Here is a 26,928-nt window from a genome sequence, read left to right on the forward strand (position 1 = left end):
TGTCCATTGAAAGAAGAATGGATAGGAGTTCCCATTGTGGCCCAGTGGTAGCAAACCCAACTAGTATCCATGAGGATATGGATTCGATCCCTGGCTTCACTTGGTATCTGATGTTGCTGTGAGTTGTGGTGTAGATCACAGATGTGGCTTGGATGCTGCATTGCTGTGGCTGTGGCGTAGGCCAGCAGCTATAGCTCCAATTTGACCCCTATCCTGGGAACTTCCATATGCCACACATGTGGCCCTTAAGAAAAGGAATGGATAAAGAAAATGTGGTATATATGTGCAATGGAATATTACACAGCTATAAAAAAGAATGAAATAATGCCATTTGCAACAAGAATGGACCTAGAGATTATTATACCAAGTGAAGTTATGTCAGACTGAGAAAGAAAATATCATATATCATTTATATGTGGAATCTAATAAATATGACACAAAAGATCTTATCTATAAAACCAATCTTAGGATTATCATAGGGGAAACTGTGGGGGGGGTGGAAGGAATTGGGACTGTGGGAAGAACATATGGACACTACTGTATAAAATAGATGATTAACAAAAACCTACTGTATATCTCAGGGAAATTTACTTAATAGTTTGTAATAACCTATATGGGAAAAAGAATATATATGTGTATATATATATAGATATGTATATATAGATATCTATATATAGATATATATATATAGATATCTATATATATATGAATGATTCACTTTGCTGTGCACCTGAAACTAATACAACATTGAGAGTAAAATATACTCCAATAAAATTTTAAAAGTATGTATTATACATCAAAAGACAAAAGATATTTTTGCATGGTGCTATTTATTCATTAGGCTAGCTCTGCTATTATCTAAAATAAGGATTTGAGGGACTTCCCTTCATGGCTCAGCATTTAATGAACTCAACTATGGTCCATGAGGATTCGGATTTGATCCCTGGCCTCGCTCAGTGGGTTAAGGATCTGGTGTTGCCATGAGCTGTGGTGTAGGTTGCAGACATGGCTTGGATCCTGCTTGCTGTGACTCTGTTGTAGGCTGGCAGCTGTAGCTCTAATTCGACCCCTAGCCTGGGAATTCCGTATGCCATGGGTATGGCCCTAAAAAGCAAAGGAAAAAAAAAGGATTTGAACTAAACTAAACGATGATCTAAAAGTTCAGTAAGCATTGCTAATTGATAGAATCCAATCCTCCAAATTATTATCATTACTATTTTTTTTTGTAAACCACAGGCTGAGCTAAGGTTTTTTTTTTTTTTAAATCCAATGATACAGTTAGAACTGTAATTGAATTTATAAATTTTCTATAGCTATTGAACTAGAACAAAACCAATATATCAAAATAGTCTCTAAACTGAGCAGTTATCTCATTCAAGTCACACATTTCTAGCATAAAATGTTTTTATATTATCCCTATTTTCAAGATATGTTTCCATTACATCCAAAAAAATCAGAATATACATTTTTTTCAAGTGCACGCAGAACATTCTCAAGATATGTTTAAAACAAATGTGGAACACTGATAACCTTTTTTTCATTATATATATATATTTTTAATAATGATTTTTATTTTTTCCATTACAGTGTTCTGCCAATTTTCTACTGTACAGCAAGGTGACCTAGTCACAGATACACATATACATTTTTTATGCTCACATTATTATGCTCCATGATAAGTGACTAGATATATTTCCCAGTGCTATACAGCAGGATCTTATTGCTTATCCATGCCAAAGGCAATAGTTTGCATCTACTAACCCCAAATTCCCAATCATCCCCCTTCCTCCCCCTCTCCTTTCACAACCACAAGTCTATTCTCCAAATCCATGATTTTCTTTTCTGTGGAAAGGTTCATTGTGTTATATATTAGATTCCAAATATGTGTTATCACATGGTATTTGTCTTTCTCTTTCTGACTGACTTCATTCTGTATGAGAGTCTCTAGTTCCATCCATGTTGCTGCAAATGGCATTAATTTGTTCTTTTTTTTATGGCTGAGTAGTATTGCATTGTGTATATATACCACATCTGCCTAATCCAATCATCTGTCGATGGACCTTTGGGTTGTTTCCATGTCTTGGCTATTGTGAATAGTGCTGCGATGAACGTGCAGTTGCATGTATCTTTTTTAAGGAAAGTTTTGTCTGGATATATGCCCAAGAGTGGGGCTGCTGGGTCATATGGTAGTTTTATGTACAGTTTTCTAAGGTACCTCCATACTGTTCTCCATAGTGGTTGTACCAATTTTCATTCCCACCAGCAGTACAGGAGGGTTCCCTTTTCTCCACATCCTCTCCAGCATATGTCATTTGTGGACTTATTAAGGATGGCTCTTCTTACTGGTGTGAGGAGGTACCTCATAGTAGTTTTGATTTGCATTTCTCTAATAATCAGTGATATTGAGCATTTTTTCATGTGCTTGTTGGCCATCTGTATATCTTCCTTGGAGAAATGTCTCTTCAGGTCTTTTGCCCACGAACTGTCATCAATCAGGAAGCAAAGAGGGCCCCAAACAAGTTGAACTCAAATAGGTTCAGCAAGACATATTATAATAAAAATGGCAAAAGTTAAAGATAAGGAGAGAATTCTAAGGCAGCAAGAGAAAAATGAAGCATTAATTATAAGGGAACCCTTATAAGGCTATCAGCTGATTTCTCCATAAAAACACTACAGACCAGAAGGGAGTGGCAAGATATATTCAAAGTTCTGAAAGGAAAAAAATTGCAGCTTAGAATACTCTATCCAGCAAGAATATCATTTATAATAGAAGGGGAAATAAAGAATTTCTACAACAAGCAAAAGCTAAAAGAGTATAGCAGTATTAAACCCATTCTAAAAGAAATACCAAAAGGTCTTCTCTAGATAACATTTTAACTTTTGCCACATTATTATTATTATTATTATTATTATTATTATTATTATTATTATTATTTAGGGCTGCACCTGTGGTATATAGAAATTTCCAGGCTAGGGATCCAGTCGGAGCTGCAGCTACAGCAACTCTAGATCCAAACATCTGAGCCACTTCTGTGACCCACACCATAGCTCATGGCCACACCAGATCCTTAACCCCAGTGAGTTGAGTTTGTTACTGTTGAGCCACAATGGGAAATCCTTTAATATCTTATTTATAGTGAGGTTTTGAACAAATTTGTTTTTTCTTTATTTCTGGTTTACAGTAGCTTTTAGTTCACTAGTTAGTTTTAATTACCGTTTAGAATAGTGAGTAACTTAGGATAGATTTTTCTACATCTGGTAAAGTATCAGTTTTGTTACTTGGACTTATGGCAGTTTTATTTAATAACAGAACTTGAATTGTCTTTAGTTTGAATACTAATGATTTTTCACCTAGGAAATATTCTCCTCTCTTAATAAAATTTGGAATTTACCACAGCAGACATAAGATATTAACTATTTTCTAGTCATTCAATAAAACATTATTCAGTATTATGACTGTATGCATCTGAAAAAATAAAGTTGTGGTGGTGTAGTGTTTAACATTTTTTTCCTGAAAGAAGGGAACGTTCTTGAAGAGAGGGCAGATGGCGGGTATGATATGTTACTCTTCATTTAGGGAGAGATATTGTAATGAGACAACTTTCGCTTGTTAATAGCAATTATGATTTTAAGTAAAGACCTATGTCCTATAAGGAAAAAATATTATATTGGTAGATGATCACTAACTGTCCAGATATATTCACTGTATGTTGTACATTTACCCAATACACTGCATTATTTAAAATAATATATTTCAGACATTATTTAATTAGTTGAATTGTTACAATGAATAATTATTCTAAAAATCTGTCAATATAGATTTTTTTCTACTATAATACAGCTACAGTTAACTTCTTGATCATAATTAAAACTCATGTAGATTTAATTAACAGGGTTTAGAGGTGGAGGATTTGAAAAAGGCTTGAAAAACTAAAACTGAATACTAGAGCATTGGACACATTGAGTATCAATTGTTTTGGCAACATTGTTAACTGAACCTAATAACCCCTGAAAGATTTTTTGTTCAGAATTAAACTCAAATATTTTTTTTAAAGGTGAAACTATAGCCAGAGAAAGTGACATTACATACATACAAACTCTCTCTCTCTCACACACACTCACACACACACACAATCTTCTATTCTAGAGTACTATTTACTTCCACTCCAGATAGTAAACATACTGCCTCATATAGGAATATTTTACATTAAATTTATATTACAAACGTAGTACACACATATTCCTATACCTGTTGGGAGAAATCAGTATTTTATTTTAAAAAGTGAAGAGGATAATAGGAATAAAAGGCAGATATTGTTTTCTGATAGAATAAATTCACTAATATTAATATTCCAGCTAATGTTCAGCAACAAGATAATACCCAATGGTAACTGACTTTAAGATTGGCTAATGGTAAATATTTGATATATATAAAAGCATAGTTTATACTGAACCAGCTGTACCATGGAAAATAGTATATAACTAGAAGATAGAATATTTCTCTCACATATTCTTATTATTTTTTTCCTGTTTTGAACACTAGCCAAATTTTCAAGCTAGTTTTGATTATGTGTTTTTTTTTCTGGCAACATATATACTAAAATTGGAACAATGTAGAGAAAGATTAGCATGGCCTCTCTACAAGGCAAGTACATTTATGAGTCAGTCTTCACATTTATCCTGTTTATCTTTAAAGACCAGATCAAATGCCACCTCTTTTGGTCTCTTCACGTTGAATATTTCTCCCTTTTTGTGCTTGAAATGCATTATTTATGTCAGCATTTCAGTCATTAGTTTACATGAATATTTTTCTCATTAGATTGAGTTCTGATCATATATAATGCATCTTTATCTTCCCCACAACATCTAACACAGTGTTTTCTATATAGGAGGCACTCAAAAGATCTTTTAAACTTGAATTTTTATGAATCATTTGCTTAACATTAGCTGCAGTATGCGTTCACGCAGATACACGGGCTTATAACTTATATAAAAGAAACGAGAGATGATTATTTAAATTTTCCAATTGTTCCAAGTTTTGGGAGTTTTCTGGACGTCTAAATGATAAAGGAATTTGTGACAAGTTTTAGAAAGAGAGGGGAAGGCATTGTGTATGAAAGGACAAATGTCCCTGGTTCAAAAAATCACTTTTTAAAGCAAATCATTGTTTGGGATTCTAAAACAAACATACAGACAATTATGGAATAGATTCATGTAAAATATCTTGCCAGTTATTGATCTGTACTGTAAATAGCTTACCCTACTATGTCATTTGGATTGCTTCTTTCTTTGTGTTATATGGTGGCTTATAAGCATACCACTTTCCCTTTGAGACTACTGGAGTGAAGACTTTTCTTAGTATGTATAAAAGGTTAACAGCATCATGTAACAGCTTATAGCTCATGGGGAAAGTGTGTTTTTGCACCTGTTAGCTTGTAGACATTGTGCTTTTAAAGAGCTACCATTTTTTCCCCAAAAATAGTATTTAGGGAAAGATGCAATCTGAAAAAGTTATGGGCATCCTGTTTTGGCCATACCTAAAGCTTTCCAAGTGTTCCGAATGAACCACTGAACACTTCACTATTTTTACCTTTGTCTTTCTCTCTCTCCCTGTATGTATGTGTACATATGTATTATGTATGTATACACACAGAGTAATATAGTTATTACTTTTTAAACATTATTCAAATATGCCATGCTGAAAAAAAATGGTTGCCTTATATCTACTTGAAGGGGATACTGAAGCTCAGCAATGATTCTATATCTTAAATCTTAAGACTTGCCATGAATGGAGGAAGGATTATTAAATTGCCACCACTATACATTTACACTGAGATTAAGTAATATGTACATCTCTGTCAACTGTAGTTGAATAGAATCCATCAAACTATATAGTCATAGTTTTCTAAGTATGCTTGGAGCTCTGTGGATGTGCAAAATATGGACGTGGCTTTCTCCAGGGTACCAGTGAGTGTGGTTTTGTGGGTTGTGTGTGCCTGTTGGCACTGTTGGCAGATCAACACCCTGGGAAAGACATTGCTTTCAAACATGAGTAATTGATGAATTGTATATAATATGCAAATGTGAATGCATAAATCTCCTGAATGACAGCTTAATTTATGTGAGCTTTAAGAATGTGGGATTAGATTTTAATTAAATATCTTCAAAGGCACCCTGACTTATTCAGTTTTTTGGCTGCTATCTTTAGAAAGAAGTGGGGGAAGGTTTAAATCATAATTTTACACACATTATTCACATTTTTCAACTAAGTGGTCATTGTTTCATAGAAAATTCAAGGTATTTAAAGAAGAAAGGCATTTGTCTTTAATTATAAAAACACTGCCATTATATTACAGTGGTAGCAGTTTGTCATGTATGATAGACATATATAGAAAAATATATGTGGTTTGAAAATTAATGACTTTAAATATAATTCTTAAACATATTTTGGATACTACCATATATTTTAGTATGCCAAGTTGGATCAATGGTATTTGTAGATAATATTTCTTCGTATAGATTGTGGAAATATTAATACTGTATATAACTTCCTAAATGTTATTATTTTAAAAATATCTGAAATAAATAGTTGATGGAGACACAGCTGTACACCTCACTTTGCTCTTAAATATGTAGTGTGTTTAGATGTAACTGTGTGTGCAGTTTTAGCATCTGTTTAATGATAATATTTCTTTATATAATAAGCAGATAAGGATAAAAAATGGAAATTTTCCATTTAATCTTTCTTTGTGATCAGATTATGAAATAAAAGTTATAAATTTAATAGATCCACTTATAGTGTGCTATAAATGCTGTTAATTCTTCTAAAATATATCTCAACATATTTATACTTTATAGTAAATCATATTGTCCATAAGTAATAAATTTTATAAATCTTGGCTAGTTATGGGCTATTTTTTACCTGTTTTTCCTACATATTTACTTTCTCTTAATTTACACTGAAAAGCTTAATTATTGACCCCAGAGGAATGGTACCTATACATCTTTGCTTGACTATGCTTTTCCTCTAATGTATTATTGTAGTGGTTAATTGCACACACTCTGGAATCATACTTCATAGGTTCCAAATCTCAGTTCTAACACCACCTGTTGTGTGACTTTGGGTAAATCATTTAACTGTGCCCAAGTTTCAGGATTTCTGACAGAATGAGGTGACAATATAAATCACTTAGAAATGTGCCTCGCATTTGGTAAGCCCTATGCTGCTTAATGTTTGTTCCCACCGTTCCCATCACATTCTCATTTTTACCATAGAGGCCTGTATCTTCTCTGGTCCCAAGTCAGCTTCATTCTCATCTCTGTGATTTAGTCTGGAATGGATATACCATGCATCCTCTGCTTGTTCAGATCCCATCCTGAGACCTGTCTTAGGGTTCCTTTCCTTCATAAAATCTTCACTGACTCCTTCCTTTGAACCAGCTCTTAGTTTTTCTCTTTAACAGTCTTTGTTATTTAATCATTTCCTAATTTGTTTTTTTCTTTGGCACCAGGCTTATAGGTGGGAAAACTTATTTGTTATGTCATGTAACTTAAAAATTACTCCTATTGTGAAGTACTAGCTCTCTTTGTCTGATTTGCTGTTATCCAAGTTTGGTAAATCATGAATATGTGAGATGTTTCAAGCACCAAGTGAGATGAGATGACCGTGCACAGTTTCCCCCTCTAGCCCCCTGCTTGTTCTTTTCTGTTATGATTGAGTTTGTTTCTTCCACTCTGAGGAGGTGCTCTTACATTTATTATTATTAGAAATTAAACAAGGGAGAGTTATTTGTCTTACACTAGGTTGAGAAATAAACATATATGGTAGAGTGGACTTAGAGTCAGACAGATGAGGGCTACAGTTTGGATCTGTTGGCTGGTCTTCAGCAAGTTAGCCTTCTAAGAGAGTTAGCTTCTCATCTTAAATAATAATAATAGGGGAGTTCCCATCATGGTTCAGTGGAAACGAATCCAACTAGCATCCATGAGGATGCAGGTTCAATCCCTGGCCAGGCTCAGTGGGTTAAGGATCTGGCATTGCCATGAGCTCTGATGTAGGTCGCAGACATGGCTCAGATCTGGCGTTGCTGTGGCTGTGGCGTAGGCCGGCATCTATAGCTCTGATTCAACCCCTAGCCTGGGAACCTCCATGTGCTGCGGGTACAACCCTAAAAAGATAAAAAAAAAAAAGAATAATAGTACTCATCTTATGGATTTATTTAGAGAATTAAGTGAAGTTGATGTTAACTTTAGCATAATGCACACATAGTGGGTATTCATTTGTCAGTACTTTTTCTTTGTTTTAATCATCCAACAACAGTAACAAAACTTGTGATAATGGGACATACAATGAAATTAAAACTCTTTCTTAACTGAGATCTGAAATAGAAAGAATAGTGGAATAGTGGAGGATGTCCAGGAATAGTGGAGAATGGCCAGGAATAGTGTGTGACTAAATTTTCTAGTTTCTTCTCTGCAAGGACTAGAATGTATAGATGCCTAATTTTAATGCATACTATTATTTTTTAAAGGAAATAAAAAGCACTGAGTTCAGGTTGCATCTGTTTTGGGCTTTTTCAATCAGACTATGGCAGTTAGCTAAACATAAACACTTGCAGAGAGAAAAACTCTATTGTGGGCTTATTGTAAGTGGACTCACTTTAAATGTAATTTTTCTAACTGTAGTCAATTTTGACTCTACTAACAGCACATCACTACTCTTTCCTATGTATATATATCTCAACCCACATTCGTGTGTAAGGTACTGTGCCAGGAAGAACTGTGGTGCACTCAGTGATGAAATCTGTAAGCCTCATACAGAACTGGCCATATGGGCCTAATGTGATGAGGAGAGAATTGTGCACCAGCTATGTTCTCACTAAATATGTATTTAAGTTGATATTTCAATTCCTGGAGAATAGAATTCTTTCATAGAGCATACATGTAAGACTATTTGCCTGTATTCATATTTTTCAAGCTCATATTTTTATAAATGACAATTCTGTATTTAAAATATTCAATGAGAATTTAGGTTTAAAATTTTCTGTCTACATCATAACATTTTAGTAAAAATAACTTTTAAAAAATAAGATTTTTAATTATAAATTATCTCTTAATTAAAACCATTCTTACCCACAAACATATAAATTAGAAAAATAGATGATGATCTTTGTTATAGAAGAAAAGCACACAAAGTTTTTTCTCCATGGAGTAAAAGTTGTAAGCCTCAGATCCCTAATCTCTAAAGTGAGGATAATGACATCTAATTGCAGAATTTTGATAGGTATTATACATATCACATCTATACATCTATCTTACCTACATCTCTATCTATCCATCTATCTCTCATCCATCATAATTTATATATCACACTTGATGTCTCAGTGCTTCCATTTACTTTTACCTATACACAGTCAAATTCAACTCTGATCATTATAGACATACATAATTTTCAATGGTCCATATTGGACAAATGAAGCAAAGGAGAAATGCTTAAAGAGATTATAATGTTTGTTATGGAAGGAGCCATGGACTTGAAATCAGTAAACATGGGTTGCAATCATGATTTCTCTCTAACTAGCTGTATGATTTTAGGCAAGCCATATCACTTCTTTGGGCTCTAGTTTCCCTGTGTGTACAAGGAGGAATTTGCACTAACTGTTCCTTAAGTTTCCTTATATTTATAGCTTTAACTTTTTAGGATTCTTTAGTTTCTTTGACTCTTGAGCTAGCCTAGCCTGGTGAATCAGTGTGCTGGACCAAGATTCAGATTTCCTAGACTCTAATCTCGGTTTGCCAATATAACAGCTGTGTGATTTGAGAAAGTCGCTTATATCCCTAGAGCCACAGTTTCTTGATCTTTAAAATGAGGAGGATGGTAATTATACATACCTTGTAATGCTGTTAAGAGGATTAAATGTTTCAACATACATAAAGAATTTAGAATAATTCTAGTGGATAGTAAGTATTAGCTAAAAATTACATGCTATTATTACATGAAACTTCAGAGGAGGCAAACTAATGAAATATGTCCTGCTTATCTCACATCCTTATGATGCAAGGACATATCCATAAGGCAGTGGTTCAGTAAGTATAGCCAATAATCCAGCAGGTTACTTCACCATCTGTTTCCGTGTTGAGACCTTCTTCTAATTTTGAAACTGCATAGAACTGAATGAACTGTATTTAGGTTTAATGTTGTATTTCCCTGTATTGTTAAATATCCTTTCAGGAATTCATATTCTTCCAAAGTATTTGAGGACAGAATCCATGTCTTATACTTCCTATTCTCCTCATTCAGATCACCTGACATGAACCTTGCCCCTAGTACATGCTCATGAGTAGTTGATTGATGATACAGATTTTAATTCTTCCCAGAGTAAAAAATATCCAAAATTCTCACTTTTAAGTTTAATAAGACTCTAGATACATATTTATGGGAAATGCACCCCGAATTATGATGAGCAAATAACAATGTTGGACAATAAGCATGATAAAATTATAGATGACCTCACTTCATAAATTATATTTTAGGCTGAACTACTTTCACTGTCCCACCTCTGGCTGATAGTTCCCCCACAAATGATGTATCCTTATATGTTATCTTCCTAGATGTCAAATGATTATTGCTATGCTATATGTTTGGAAAATATTTTCTCATTGTTAGAAGAGGAAAATTTTTTTGCTGATAGAATTTGAAAGTCTCTCTAATTCTATTTTTTATAATTATTTAGAATGCATACTTAGTATGATTTGCATGATGCCTTAAAACAAATAGACTGGAAAATTACTAGAAAATAACCTCTTTGGACCACAAGAATATTTACTCTGTCATTAGTGTTTACTTAAGGAAAAGCTATGTAATCAGAGTCAGGAAGTCATAGTATACTTTAAGACTCTTAAACTATTTTTGCTTGCTACCATTTGGACATAGTTGCAGAGCATATTCATGTGTTCTTTTATTCATTTTGTAATTTATTTCCTCTCCATTTGTTTAATTTCAGAACCCTGACATTATGTACATTGTAAAATGGAAACAAGTTGTTTTGTATTCTTTTTTCCTAAGTAGAAAAAAATAGCAAGTGCAAACATCTCCTTTCTGCCCTGTTGGGTCAACATCTAACTCATTGTAAGCAAAATATTGCATGTCTCATTCTAAAATCAAACCAAGACCAGACTAATTTTACAGAATGTAGTAATGAATGAAAAAGGGTAAAACTTCCATGACTGATCCCTGTGCTGGGGGCAGTTGTGGATCTTAGAACAATGTGCCATCACTGCTCTCATAATCTGAAAGCAATGCAGGAGATGGCTTTCAGAAATAGAAACAGACTGTCAGATAATCTGACTACATCTGAATAATAATGACAAGAAATGTAATTCTGGTAACTAGCAATTGACTTAGGTCAAGTTTGTTCATTTCTAGTGGAAACATACCAAATCCATATACTTCATTCCCTTTTACATTATCTAAGGTTGAGGTGGCTATGTGCTGGTTAGATCCTATAATGATTTCCTATGGCTTAAAACTTACCCTTTAAAAAATGTGATATGTCTGGAGTAAGGTCTAGGCAGTTGTAATTTTGAAAAGCCTCACGGGTAATTCTGATGTGTTATCTGGACTGAGAATCACCACTTCACTCTTTTTTCTATGATAAAAATTGTCTCCTTTTTCCATTTTCTTCAAGATGAACTGCTTTCCCAGTGAGATTATAAATTAAATGAGCAATGGTTTGTTATAAACATTAGAGTCTTTATGCTGGTGGTCTTTTTAGGTGGCAGATTGTAGCTCATCCTTATAGATGTAGGCAGGTCCTTTCAATTCTTGTGTGTATGGATTCATGACTATAATTATATGTGACTTGATATGGAGGATGGGAGTTGAAGACCAATAGCCAAAATGGTAACACAAAATACATTAAAATCAGCCTAGATATCAGAAATAAGCTCCAAAGTAAAAGAAAATTGAGGGAGTTCCTGCTGTAGCTCAGTGGATTAATGATCTGGCTGTCTCTGTGGAGATGCGGGTTCAATCCCTGGCCCATTGCAGTGGGTTGGGGATATGGCATTGCAGCAGCTGTGGCATAGGTTGCAGCTCCAGTTTGGGTTCGATCCCTGGCCTAGGAACTTCCATATGCTGCGGGGGCATCCAAAAAGAAAAAAAACAAATTTTGTTAATATGTATTATGCACTCAATAGACAGAAATCCTTAGAATAATTCCACAAGAAAATACAGCTATAGCCTAAATGTGAAAAGTTCAGTCAGCCAATCTATCTTCTGCCTTTTACTCCAGATGTTTTACTTGCATGAACATAACCATTGTACAGGACAAACTTCTTAACAGGATGGCTGAATTTCTCATTACGCATGTAGGTATTTTGTTGCAATACAGTTGCCATTTTAGGACATAAATCTGTATAGGAAGGGGATTTTTGAAATACAAGGATTCCATAATTTCTTTACAAAACAACCTCTATGCACAATGATGTCACTAAGAGTGACCATAATCAATATTCAAATAATTTATACAATAATACAAAATATTTTATTTAACAAGATGTTTGCTTCTATATGAAAAAAGAAATAAACTTTTATTTTGGCAGCAAGCATTTCCAAAGGAAGCAAATGTTTTAGTCACTGTGGCCAAAATAAATGTTTTCTTTAAGGCTGTTAGGGCAGCCAAATGTTTTCAGAGCATCTTCAAAATATTTCCACCCTTTATTTTCAGAGAGCCTCTCTCCTTCCCACCCATCATCCTATGGAAATATTTTGAAAACTTATTTTGACCATGAAAACAGCAAAAACATTTTGAAGATGTTGTCTTTACACGTGTTAGAGAGGGATGCTCTCAAAATTTAAGGAAGATTAAACAAAAATGACAGTATGATGTTGTTGAAGAACACTAGAAGCAATGAAATTAGATACTAGCTTTGATCCTATGGCTTGTTAGGTCACCTTTAACTGATCATCTGATCTCTCTTGGCTTTTAGTTTATTAATCAGCAAGATGAGGGAGTTTTACTAAAATGCCATATAATCTAATTTTGCATTTCAATAAAATACCTATTGAATACATGAGTCTTCAAGGATCCAAGTATCCTCTGTATTTTTAAATAAAACACGACCCATATCATAATTTTGTTTTTCTAATGGTAAATTCTCTTACTCTTGTGTTTTATTTAAATAAATAAAAACAAAGAAACAAGTAAAACTATTCTGAAACCTAAATTAAGTATTTCCAATTATGTGTATGTACTTTATACCCTAGCAGCTATGGATGGACTCAAATGTTTTCCACAACACAACTGTCTCTAAAACCATTTTAAATAATCTTCCTCTTTGCCTCAGTTTCCCAGACTTGGCAAGTGAAAATACCTCCATTTGTCTTAAGTTTGCTAAAAAGGAAAAAAAAGTGAATATAAACACTAAATGAACTATAAGTAGTATTTTCCCCTGTTCTATCTATTTGTGGTTTAAAACTTAGGCTTCTTATGGATAAAAAGTTTAAGAAAAGCAAAATATTATACTCATTATGTACTATACTACAGTGAAGGAAAAATGCTATACCAATTAAATAAATTATGTCAGTATAACAGTTCTAATATTGTTAAATACAACACTGCTACCAATAATAGCTGTCAAATTATTAAGCACTTTTATTAAAGACTATGTACCAGGCATCACTCTGCAGGCATATTTTCTCTCTCACATATGCTCATGTGTGTGTGTGTGTGTGTGTGTGTGTGTGTGTGTGTGTGTGTGTGTATCTTTTCTACAACTCTGAGAGGTAAGTGTTAATATTTCCAGTTTATAAATTAAGAATCAGAGACATGTAGATGTTAAATGACTTGTTTAGTAACAAATCACTTGTCTGCAGCTAGCAATAGGCTCAAAACCTGGGGTATATAGTATTAAAATAATTTAAAACATCTGTGTTTCTTTGTCACACAACTGCTGCAAGTATCAGCCTTTATAATAGTAATGCAATAGATAGGTGAAGGGTATGAACTGGACAGATTCATCAGTTCCTAGAGACCTTTTCACTTGGACCTTAGAATGAGACTAAGACAGAAGCAATCTTGATTGCCCTGACAAATGATCTGTCCAAAGCAAGGCCCCAGAGTCAAACTCTGATCGTAATTCTTGGAGGTCTATTCTGTGCCTTTTGACTTAGAAGGCCACAATGTGCTTTCAGCCCATTAGTGTGGCCTAAATGGAGAAGGTACTGGCCTTGCTCTAGTATGATCATGGATGTTATCTCTGCCTAATTCTGAATGGCAGAGAAATCCATATGGCTGCAAGTGAGCAGTAGTGTAACAATGTTACCAAAGGATGTAGCTGTGACATTTTGCATACATGGAACAAGAATTTAGCAAATGAAAGGTATTAGAAGGTGCATTTAAAAATTTTGTTTGCTTCTAAGGACTGCTCTTAATTTGTTATTTCTCCTAAATTAGAAATTTTCCTTTCATGATCACCTTTAAAACTCACAAACAGTGAGCGTCCACTAAAAGCCTAACTTTTTTTTTTTTTTTTTTTAGTATCAGTAATATATGTGAGTAAATTTAAAGGTGCCGGCATCCTCAAGGAATTTGAAATACACTTAGGAAAAAAAAACACTAATTAAATTTTAATTAAATTTTAAATTGGAGAGTTACATGAGCCTGACTAGATTATAAGCAATGTCACAGTGAAGATGAGTGGAATGAACAGAAAAAGTGTTCTAACTTCAGAGCTATAATCGGGCACCTAACTCTTAACCTTCCAATCAATGTGGTTAATCTCGTATTTTTTTCTGGCATAAGCCATTATGCATATTTCTTTTCTACCTCTGAGTCACCGACACCTTTTTTATCTCTCTTTGTTCAATTTGTCTTTTTTCAGAGACTCTTGTTACTTTTTTTCAGTTTAATATCGATGAAATGAGGTTTAAAAAACAAGAGTAGCATTTGATGCAATGCTATTTACAGATGTGAGTAAATATTCTATACCAGTATTGTTCAACAGAGATGGGATGTGAGCCACAAACGTGATCCCCATGTATAATTTTAAGTTTTCTAGTGGCCACATTTAGAAAGTAAAAAGAAATAGGTGAAATTAATTTTAATAATAACTTTTATTGACCCCATTATACTGAAGTAATATCATTGCAGCATGTAATAATATAAAGATATTAATGACATACTTTGCATTATTTTTTGTACCAAGACTTCAAAATCCAGTGTGTATTTCATTGTATTTTTAATGTATTTTTAAAATTATTATTATTATTTTTATCATTTATATATTTTTTTCTACTGTACAGCATGGTGACCCAGTTACACTTACATGTATACATTCTTTTTTCTCACATTATTGTGCTCCATCATAAGTGACTAGACAGAGTTCCCAGTGCTACACAGCAGGATCCCATTGCTAATCCATCCCGAAGGCAACATTCTGCACCTATTTACCCCAAGATCCTAGTCCCTCCCACCCCCTCCCCTTCCCCTTTGGCAACCACAAGTCTATTCTTCAAGTCGAAGATTTTCTTTTCTGTGGAAAGGTTCCTTTGTGCCGTATATTATATTCCAGATATAAGTGGTATCATATGGTATTTGTCTTTCTCTTTCTAACTTACTTCACTCAGGATGAAAGTCTTTACTTCCATCCATATTGCTGCAAATGGCATTATTTTGTTCTTAAAGTATAGTTGATTTACAGTGTTGTGCCAGTTTCTGCTGTACAGCATGGTGACCCAGTCATATGTATATACTGGAAAACAGTATGGGGTTCCTCAGAAAACTAAATATAGAACTACCATATGACCCAGCAATCCTAACTCCTGGACAAATACCTGGACAAAACTGTAATTCAAAAAGATACATGCACCTCCCATTTGTGTTTTACTTTCGCAGTATCTGGACACACCACATTTCAAGTGCTCAGTAGCCACATGGGGCATTTGTTTCCCTTATTGGGCAGCATGACTCTAGAGTCATATAAGCAAATAGGAATTTAAGCTGTGTGATCTTGTGCAAATTATCTAACTCATTTCAGCATCATATTTCTCTTTTGGAAAATGGGACAGTAATAGTACCTACCTCATAAAATTGAGAATAAATAAAGTGAATATGTGTAAAGATACAAACAGTGCTTGGCACATACATTTTCAATGTTAGAAATCATTATTAATCACTATAATTATTTTAGATTACATAATGTTATAAAATGAGGCATATTTTGATTATAAACTTCTTTATTTCAGTTGTAACTATTATTATAATAAACATGCAGTTTAAAGAAGTGGAATGCTTATCAAAGCTAGAACTATGATAAACTATTTTTTCAATACCTAAATCCATTCTTATTAAACAGGCAAATAAAAGTGAGTGGCTGTAGTTTTAGCATATGGCTGAAAAATGGCCTTGCAAATATGTTTTGCATTATAGGTAGATGATTTAAAATAGTATCCATAGCTAAGTTCCTGGCACAGACATGGTATTAGCATGTTATTAACATGGTATTAACATTAAATGTTTTGGAAACATTTTAAATTGATCCACATCACATTATCTATACTTTCCACCATTGGAACATATATACTATGAATCATTCCTCAGAACTGTCCTTACATAGGAGACTGGCAGTTACTTAGTACTTATTTTTGACTTTATGTCTTTATTTTGGATTTTTAATTTAAGTAAGAATCCTACCTGTTTTATAGTAATGATTTGCCATAAATTATCATGAATTATCACTAAATAAGGAGATGGCCTAAACCAATTTATTCATGTACTAGTATTTTATCTTTAGCACTTGAATGTTTGCTTTTTTGCTTGCCTGTTGAAAAGCATTTCTCTCAAAAGTATATAATATCAGATTCAGAAATATTAAATCAATTAGTTCTTGTCTTTGTCATTACAATATAGTCAGTTTTGATTTGTATGTTACTTATAAATATTTGTTTCTGGAGTTCCTGTAGTGGCTCAATGGTTAACGAATCCGACTAGGAACCATGAGGTTGCGGGTTTGATCTCTGGCCTTGCTCAGTGGGTTAGGGATCAAGCGTTGAAGTGAGCTGTAGTATAGGTCGCAGACGCAGCTCAGATCCCGGCGTTGCTGTGGCTGTGGCGCAGGCGGCTACAGCTCCGGTTGGACCCTTAGCCTGGGAACCTCCATATGCCACGGGAGCTGCCCAAGAAATGGCAAAAAGACCAAAGAAAAAATTTGTTTCTGAATAGCTGATAACTTACTTGCTTTGTATCTCTTTGATGATATTTACTTAGAATCCTTGAAAAATGATCAGCATTTTAAATATTTGCATCATATCAAAAATCTCATCTGGTGACATTGTGCATTAACTACCAGTGTGTACATAGGTGGCTTATTTCTTTTGAAATAGCCTACCCAGATTATAAAAAACAATTTTGGATTGGATATAGTTTATCTTAACTGGAACTAAGGATGCTGTTGCTCAGAATGCAGTTGGTTTAGTGTGCTACCCATTTACCTTTGTGAATAGTTAACATACAGAAAAGAAGAATTCTTGATAATATAGGAAGAGCAAATAAAAAATACCTGAGACTCCAAAGGGGCTATTGAATTCTCCATAAGCCATCCTGACTGCTATTTCCCCCTATAAAAAGACAGGAAAAATTGACCTGTATGGAGGTAAGTGAAGACTCCTTGGTATCATCACAAAGATCCTATAATATTAAACAGAATGAATAGAAGTTGTTTAAGCTGACATCTTTAGTTTACAAATATAGAGGAATGGTGTCTAGGGGCCTAGGTGACTCGCCCAAGATTGTAGAGATTTTAATGGCAGTTCCAAATCTGTTGTAACACTTTCATGACTCTAAACATGCTCGTTGTCTAATACTACTAAATATTTAGGAAAGTAGCTTTCCATATCTTTTGGTATATAGATATGTTTCCTCTAGTGAAGTTATACTAAAATCAGATACTTTACATTGTATTTATTCATGAATTTTCATTGCAGATATAATAGTTTTATCTTCAATTATATAAAATATGACAATGGTAAGGGCAAATGAAGAATTATTTGATTTAGAAAATATGACCAAAATGCTCCCTTTCAATCAGTTGTGTGCTGGTAAATGTTAAACAACTGGCTAGGGGTTAGGGTGGGAGTAGAGCCCTGATTTGTAGTATTTGTTGATACTCCCTGGTCTATTTCAAACTACCAACATCAGATCCTCAGGTTGAAGTTAGGATTTGGTGCATACAATTGGTCCTTGAAAGATGGTGCAAGTGGGTTATAGCACGTCACTGCTTTGAAAGTGCAAATGACAGACTGAGGGACTTTTTTCTCACTTGGGTCCTGAGTTTCAGTTTATGTACATATACACCCACTGATACATACATTTGACTTTTTAATTTCATGATTTCGTCTATATTCCTTTTAAATCCAATATCCATTGCCCTGGTAATAGATTACTATTTCTTCATATATTAAAAGTAATAGATGATTGCTTTTAGGAGGATGTAAACCTTAATGTTAATCAGTACATTTACAGATTGAAAAAAAAAAAAGAAAAGGAATTTCCGAAGATTACAGTTAGCAATATTTGAGCAAGATCCCTATGTCTTTGATTTGAGGTCCTAAATAATACGACATACTTCCTTTAGGAACATCCTTTATTCATATTCCACATTGCCATTCTCTCCTTCAAGGAATTAAGTTGTAAAAAAAACAAAAAACAAAAACAAAACAATGCCATTTAAAGTAGAAATCTTAAAAAATAAACTGTGAACTTCCAATGTAATGTTTGAGAGGACGGAAACATCTTGTATTCATTGCAGTTTATCTGGAACACAACTTATTTAGACTTTCTGCAGTACTCTTAGCCAGATGTGATTAACCACCAATTTTAGAGCACCAACAATTGCACAATGTTAATGTTTAATTAGCTAAAGGGAAGCACCTGTAGTGCAGAGGAAGCGACTCCAAGATTAGAGTATATGCATTCAGGTTGTAACAAAAGACAAATTAAAAGAGCATATTATTTCTCTCAGTTGTTAGATAGCCCTAACTCATGGGAAGTACAAGCAGTAAGTAATCTTTTGCATGTATATTTCATTGCTGGCTTTTTACCAATAAATTCCAATGAGGAATGTTTGTGAGTTTTCCTGTCCTTCCAGCACAAAGGCAGGCTGGTTGTGCTTGGGACAATTAGAGATCTATCTATCATACCTTCAGTTTAATATGTCAGGTTTTGCATTTGACATGTTACCTCTCACCCTCAAATTAATTTGCCTCCTCCTCCTAATTCTCTTCTTCATCAGCCTTCCTGTATTCAAATGGAGGAGATTATTCTAAATGCTTTCTTAACACCTTTCCTTTGCTACCACTTTCACATTTATAATTATCCTTTTACGAAAGGATAAAAAGATTTAAAATGATTATTCTTGGCAACAGGCCTGAGGTAAAACCCTGTTGCATTTAATGTTTAAATTATAATGTGTGCAGTTGTGAAGAAGGGTTTGTGAACTGCTCCTGTAACTGCAAGAATTTAAAGGAAGCTGTCAGAGAGTTTGTACTTTTTAGTGGCTAATATTCATTGAAAAGCGTCTTATAATATATCTTAAGGGTAAATGAATAGTTTAGGTTAAACACAACCACTAACTTCTGGAAGACAGGAAGATAAAGGATACAATAGCCTCTCAGCAAGGGTTTAGGAAAATGCGAAACCCCTTCCTTCCTCGCCATTTACTTTGAAGCTTATTTGGAATGCTTAATTTTCCTCTGGCTTAATGTAAATTAAGAATTAAATAGAAACTGTGTTACCTTGCTGAACTTGCTTCCCCAGTTTTCAAGCTAAACTTTTGATCAGCTTTTTCTAACTAAGAGCATTTAAAGGAGAATCAATCCTTTCATCTAAATAGGAAACTATTGGAAAAATATTTTTCAGTTTTTATACCCTGCCAATTTTCCCCAAAAAGTTTTCTTTCAAAAGTTTAGGTTACAAAAAGTACTCTGAGAGTCTCTCTTGTTACACTAATTGGTAACCCCACAACCTGTTAATTTTGGTATTTTTAAAACAGTTGTGGGAGAATTTAGGAGAAAATCAATATATTTGGCACTTCTATCTCCAGAGCTTCAAAGGAATCTCACAAAAGTGCTTACATAGCATAGTACAAAGTATCCTGATAAAACATGAAAAAGTAATTCCTCTTCCTTCTTTCCCTCCTAGTTGATGTTTACTTTGCTCTAAGAATTTTGTTAGACACACTCAAGCACTACATACACAATAAGATATGGTCTCTATCTACAAGAAATTTACAATTAGACAGGAGTTATATTCTATTTGCATTGTTTCTTTTTTTTATTAACAACAGGCAGAGTGGGACAAGCTGCTAACTTAACCATGATGCTGAGATGAATTTAATTTACATTTATGATGCCTAAGAGAATGAAAATGTTGTACTCATGCAGCAAATGCTTTGCAATTCTAAAGACAGAAGGAGGTTAGTGTGATGGTCATCACTAACTATTTCATAAGGTGGATATACATTGCTCTCAGTAAATCCCTTGATGGGGTTAAATTGCCAAAGATGTTTAAGAATTTTAAATCATTCATGATTTTGACCTCTATAAATGTTATTTTTTTCTCCAAAAGGAGAAACAATTAACAGTTTTTTATTTTTATTTTTTACTGCTTAGAGTAGGCTTTACATTATATTTAGCAATTATGTAATAGTAATGTGCTAGTTGAATTTGTCTCAGGAGAAGTTATCAGTAAAGAAGCACTTTTTTTAAAAAAAAAATCTTTAATTTTAGGAAATAAAAATTTATTTCTATCCATGTCCTCCTGCTTGAGGGGGTGTTATTTAACAGCATATTTGTTATTGTCTAGCCTACTGTGCCAGAAAATAGTATTCTCTCAAAGCAGAAAATAACCCCCAGAAAGAAAGTCCAGAGACAATGAATACATACACTGTCAGATTCTGTCACAAAAAGTATTTTCTAGTATAATACTTATAATAATATTGATATAAGAATAATGGTCTAGATAAAGGCATGAAACAAAAAAAAAAGCAAAACCACACAGAATAAATACATACTTTGATTTCTCATTTAAAAATACAGTTCCCTCATGTAAAGTTTGATAAGGTTTCTAATGTCCTTTTACTCCTTTTCCTGTCCTATATATGGGGATAAATTTTATACTTTCAAGTGTTGAACAGTGAACATAAGTGTGTATATATTCATTTTCTTAGAGTAAAACTACAACCCCATTTTCTTTTTTTTTTTTTTTTTTTTTTGCCTTTTCTAGGGCTACTCCCGCGGCATATGGAGGTTCCCAGGCTAGGGGTCCAATTGGAGCTGTAGCTGCCAGCCTACACCAGAGCCACAGCAACGCGGGATCCAAGCCTAGCCGCATCTGCAACCTACACCACAGCTCACTTCAACGCCAGATCCTTAACCCGCTGAGGAAGGCCAGGGATCGAACCTGCAACCTCATGGTTCCTAGTCAGATTCGTTAACCACTGCACCAGGACGGGAACTCCTACAACACCATTTTCCATTATGAGCCGTGTTAGGCATTTTTCTTTTCTAACCTTAACTGCTGTGGGTTTAGCCTTCAGAAGCGTGCCCACAGCAACATATTCTACTCTTATAGACCTGTTTAACTCTAAAGCTAACTTATGGATAAGCTGGTGAGGTTTGCTTTCAAGTTTATCTTATATTAGTTAGAAGTCAGTTTTAAGGACTCACATTGCCCTTTTTGCAACCTTGTATTGTTGCTAGTGGAAGCTTTCCAGGATCAAATTGTCATCAGTATTATCAAGAAATTCTCACTTGAAATGGAGATCCAAATAAGCCATGGATGCAATTAATTTCATTTTGCCTCAGAAAGTGGTAAACATTCTAATGGGAGTTGAATGTACTTATGAGGGAACAATAACAAATAGACCTTTAAATATGAAAATTGAATTTATTTTTTTTTCTGTAAGGAAAAGACATGTTATAGGTATGGGGGAAAATACCATGTTTTGGGGAAAGCTTCTATTTATTTATTTATTTGGCTGCATCCGTGGCATGTGAAGTTCCTGGGCCAGGGATCAAACCTGTGCCACAGCTGCTCCATGGCTGTGACAACGCCAGATCTTTAACCTGCTACAGCACACAGGAACTTCTGGAAAATCTTCTATTTCACAGGAAGAGTTATTCATATTGGGTGAAGGGAACCTAGAAGGAAATAGGAAAATAATCTTTGCCAGAAGTTGAATTCATTGTTTGTTTACTTGGAGACAGTGGAGTAAAAGATATTTTGAGAATTGAATACTGAAAGTGATAGTTGTTTTTGACTTAGAGCAACTAAAAAAGAAAAAAATTAGCTTCAAGGATATCCCTATAAAAGCATTATCAAAATAATTGTATGGTGTACCACACCACTACTGTATAAACTGAGAATCTGTTTAAATTGGAAAATTCTACTCAGATGCTCACACATTTGCTGCTTCTTTTCTTGCTCATTATTTTTGTTGTTGAGGATTTTAGAGAGAGGAGCTTCCAATTCTTCATAATTCTTTGGATCAAATCATTCTGGTACCCATTTAATAGATTATGAAACTGAAGCTTAAAGAGGTTGAGTTTCTCAGGGTCAAAAACTGAATCAAAGGCACAGTTAAATTCATTAAGTTTCTAGAGTTCAGGGTCCCTTTCTGGCTTATTGAATTGTGCTTATGCTGCCTCATGGAAACTATGATTTAGGAAGAAAAATAACTTTTCCTTTTTGGAAAAAAATGTGTTAATCTGTATCCAGGCCATACTGTGTCAAGATGTAAATCTACCCAAACTTACTTGACTTCAAAATGAAAGTAAGGGAAGACAGAGAACCTTATGTGCACACATCTACTTCCATGGCCACCTTGAAGCTCTTCATGCCTATTTACTAAAATTTAAGCAACTTGGAGTTCCCAATGTGGCTCAGCGGTAATGAACCTGACTAGTATCCATGAAGACATGGGTTCGATCCCTGGCTTTGCTCAGTGGGTTAAGGATCTAGTGTTGCTGTGAGCTCTGGTGTGGCTAAAAGCCCGCGTTTCTGTGGCTGTGGCGTAGGCTGGCAGCTTCAGCCCTGATTCGACCCCTAGCCAGGGAATTTCCATATGCTGCGGGTGCAGTCCTAAAAGGACAAGGAAAAAAAAAACATTTAATCAACTTATCCATGATTATGCCACCATCAAGGACAAAGAAAATTAGAATTTATTTCTCTATTTCCTATCAGCTGCTATGAGCTATTCTGTCTTTGATGAAAATTGCCTTTATTTTCAAAGCATGAAAGAGGAGGAGGACAAATTTTTTTTGTAGTTAAATGCCTAAGAAATGTTTTCCTGTCAAAGTAAGCAATGAGGAAGGGAAAAGTAGAAAGAAATATGAGCATAAGCATGTATTACAAGTATTACAGTTACCTTGAGAAAAATTAGAGTTGTGAAATCAAAATGTAAAGGTTGAGCTCAAATTTTCACTTTTTGGCATGTAAATTAAGTATGTGGTAGGAGATGGTTGGGAAAATTTGTAATTCTTTCAGTCCTAGCATTCAGATGAGAAAATTAATGTTTTATATCTCTCTGGCTACTTTTTTGGCAGGATATATCTCTCTGGCTACTTTTTTGGCCTTCAAAGTGATTTCAGTGGAAACTTTAACTCAGTAACTGCAAACATAGTAATATTACTCTGTTACATTTGTATAGCACTTTATAAAATTGTGATAAAACATTTTAAGTGTTTACTTATTTAAAATATTTTGGTAAAATTCATGTAATATATAATTACTATCTATACCATTTAAAGGGTATAGTTCAGTAATGTTAACTATAGCCACATTGTTGTGCAACAGATCTTCACAACTTTTTAGTCTTGCAACACTAAAACTCTATGCCCATTGAATTCCCATTTACCCCTCTTCCCAGCCCCTGGCAAACATATTTTTTTCTGTTTCTATAAATTTAATTACTCTAGATACTGCATGTAAGTGGACTCATACAGCATTTATCTTTTTGTGACTGCCTTATTTCAGTTAGCATACTATTCTCAAGATTCATCCACGTTAAAGCACGTGTCAAAATTTCCTTCCTTTTATTTTTTACATTTTTTTTAATTTTTAATTTTAATTTTTATTAGAGTAGAGTTGATTTACAGTGTTAGGTCAACATGCATACACATTCTTTTTCCCATACTATCTTCCATCATGTTCTATCCTAAGAGATTGGATATAACTTTTCAAACGGGTGTTTATATATATCAACTAATTATCTACACACAATTATCAGGTGAGGATAATGCTGTGGTATTATGCACGTATTTTGCCCTTTTTTGGAGTAATTTTCCATAGAACCAATCAAGAAACTTGAACTAAAATAGACCTATGGGATTTCCCATTTTGGCTTAGCAGTAATGAACTTGGCTAATATCCATGAGGATGCAGGTTCAATTCCTGGCCTCCCTCAGTGGGTTAAGGATCCGGCATTGCAATGAGCTGTGGTGTAGGTCACAGACTTGGCTAGAGTCCCATGTTGTTGTGGCTGTGGCTGGCAGCTGCAGTTCTAATTTGACCCCTGGCCTGGGAACTTCCATATGCCACAGGCATGACCCTAAAAAGAAAAAAGAAAAAAAAAAAAAAAGAGAGAGAGAGAGAGACAAAACTATATGTTAATGAATTAGCTGCTTTTGACCAGAAATGTAACATGGTTCCAATCACCAGATACATAGATTAGTTTATATCTCTAATCTTAAAGTGAGAGAATACATTTAGAATCTTCATCTATTTAAAGTCATATAGCTCAATAATGGCAAAACTGTTATATTAATTCTCTGTTGTTATGCTACCAATTGTCTTAAGTTTAGCAACTTAAAACAATGCCCCTTTATTATCTCACAGTTCTGTGTGTTAGAAGTCTGGAGGGATTTGACTGTGTTCACAGTCTTACAAGGCTGAAATTAAGGTAATAGACAGAATGGGCTCTTATCTGGAAGCTCTGGAATAGAATCTTCTCACAAGCTCATTGACATTATTGGCAGAATCTAGTTCATTTCAATTGTAAGACTTGTGTATCTGTTTCCTTGCTGGCTGTCAGCCCAGGGTTGCTTTTGTTTTCTAGAAACTGCCTGTATTCCTTGACACATAGCCCTCTTCATCTTCAAACCAGCAGTGGTGTGTTCTCTGAATTTTTGTTTTAAAAGAGTTCATGTAATTAGGTTGGATCCACCTAGATAATCTTTTCCATTAACTCAGAGTCAACTGATTAGTTACCCTAATCACATCTGGAAAATTCCTTTTGTCATGGAATATAACATAATACGGCATTGCATTCACAGTTCTAGCAATTAGGCTGAAACACTTGAGATGGAGAAGAATTTTGGAATTCTGCCTATCACAACTGGGATCAGAACTCAGGTTTAAGTCCTAGTGCTCTGCACTGTACCACATTGAATACCTAAGATTGTTTAAAGTAGTTTTATTTTAATATGAGCGGTGATATATATCCACGTAGAGAAAAAAAAATTTTAAGATTTTAAATTAACAAAGAAACTGGATTCTATCAATTGAATGTGTTGGACTATATCCCTAATCATAGAGACTAATGTAGTCAGGTTAATAGCGACCGCTTCCTAAAAATTTTATTCAACTTCATATGCTCTCCAGAGTTGTGGTATTAACACCATACACCTGCATTTTCTGATTGATAGTGAAACATGAAATGTTAACTATTGAGATCATAATGGGAATATGTACAGACTAACAATTACCAATGTGACATCATTTGCCAGACATGAAACATAATATTTTGGCTAGGTGTAACATGCTCCTTTAATACTGGTACTAACGTTCCCTCTGTGATAATCATTAAAGAGAGTCTATATGATGACACTATTTAAAAGGCAATGCCTTTTTGAAAAACAGTAGCATTTGCAGCAGGTTATAATGAAACTTCCCTGCAGCAGTGGAGTTTAACAAAACTTGTTCCCAGGAACCCTAATACTTTGAAGATATTCCACAGTGGAAGGGCTCTAGGGTCAAATGTTATGCTTAGCAGATAATTAATCTACTCATTCAGCTGGAGTAGAACATTCATTTAAGAAGTAATTGGGGAGAAGGGAAGAAAGATATATTGAGGCAGATCACCAGACTAAGGCATTAGACTTTATTTTATATGCAGTCAGAAAGTATTGAAGGTTCTAGAGCAAAAGATGATGTAATGAAAGGATATTTCACCAAAACTTGGAACAGAGTTTATGTAGAATGGATTGGAACAATGAAACAACCTGTTGAACCTAACCTGGGCATGAAGTGATTAGGGCTTGAAGTAGAGTGTTAGAAATAGGAATGATGTATATATATATATACAATAGAATACTACTCAGCCATAAAAAGAAACAAAATAATGCCATTTGCAGCAACTCGAATGGAACTGGAGACTCTCATACCAAGTGAAATAAGTCAGAAAGAGAAAGACAAATACCATATGATATCATTTATATATGGAAAAGAATATATAGCCCATATGAACCTTTCCACAGAAAAGAAATGCATGGACTTGGAGAACAGACTTGTAGTTGCCAAGGGGGAGGGGAAGGGAGTGGGATGGATTGGAAGTCTGGGGTTAATATATGCAAATATTGCTTTTGGAATGGGTAAGCAATGAGATCCTGCTATATAGCACAGGGAACTATATCTAGTCACTTGTGATGAAACATGATGGAAGATAATGTGAGAAAAAGAATATGTACATGCATATGTGTGACTGGATCACTTTGCTGTACAGTAGAAAATTGACAGAACATTGTAAACCAACTATAATGGAAAAAATAAAAATCTTTGTAAAAAAGAAATAGGAATTAGTAGAGATGGAATTTTAAAACACATATGACAATAAAACAAAAATGAAGGGAGAGGATGAGAGAGAATCAACATT

At 34.2% G+C, this 26,928-nt stretch overlaps 1 protein-coding gene and 1 non-coding gene across 10 annotated transcripts in view; both read left to right on the forward strand.

Annotated features, from left to right (window-relative positions):
- DACH2 (dachshund family transcription factor 2) overlaps positions 1 to 26,928 on the forward strand; it is a 571,191-nt gene that overhangs the window by 213,645 nt on the left and 330,618 nt on the right. The window lies entirely within an intron of this gene.
- On the forward strand, positions 4,571 to 4,677 carry LOC146394680 (U6 spliceosomal RNA). The gene has a single exon (XR_014835985.1). It is a non-coding gene; the product is annotated as a U6 spliceosomal RNA (small nuclear RNA).

Source organism: Sus scrofa, chromosome X (genome assembly GCF_054392235.1).
Source record: "Sus scrofa isolate SSC_HxYL_T2T_F1_AM1 chromosome X, Sscrofa_HxYL_maternal_Yorkshire_Landrace_v2.0, whole genome shotgun sequence".
Classification (NCBI taxonomy): Eukaryota; Metazoa; Chordata; class Mammalia; order Artiodactyla; family Suidae; genus Sus; species Sus scrofa.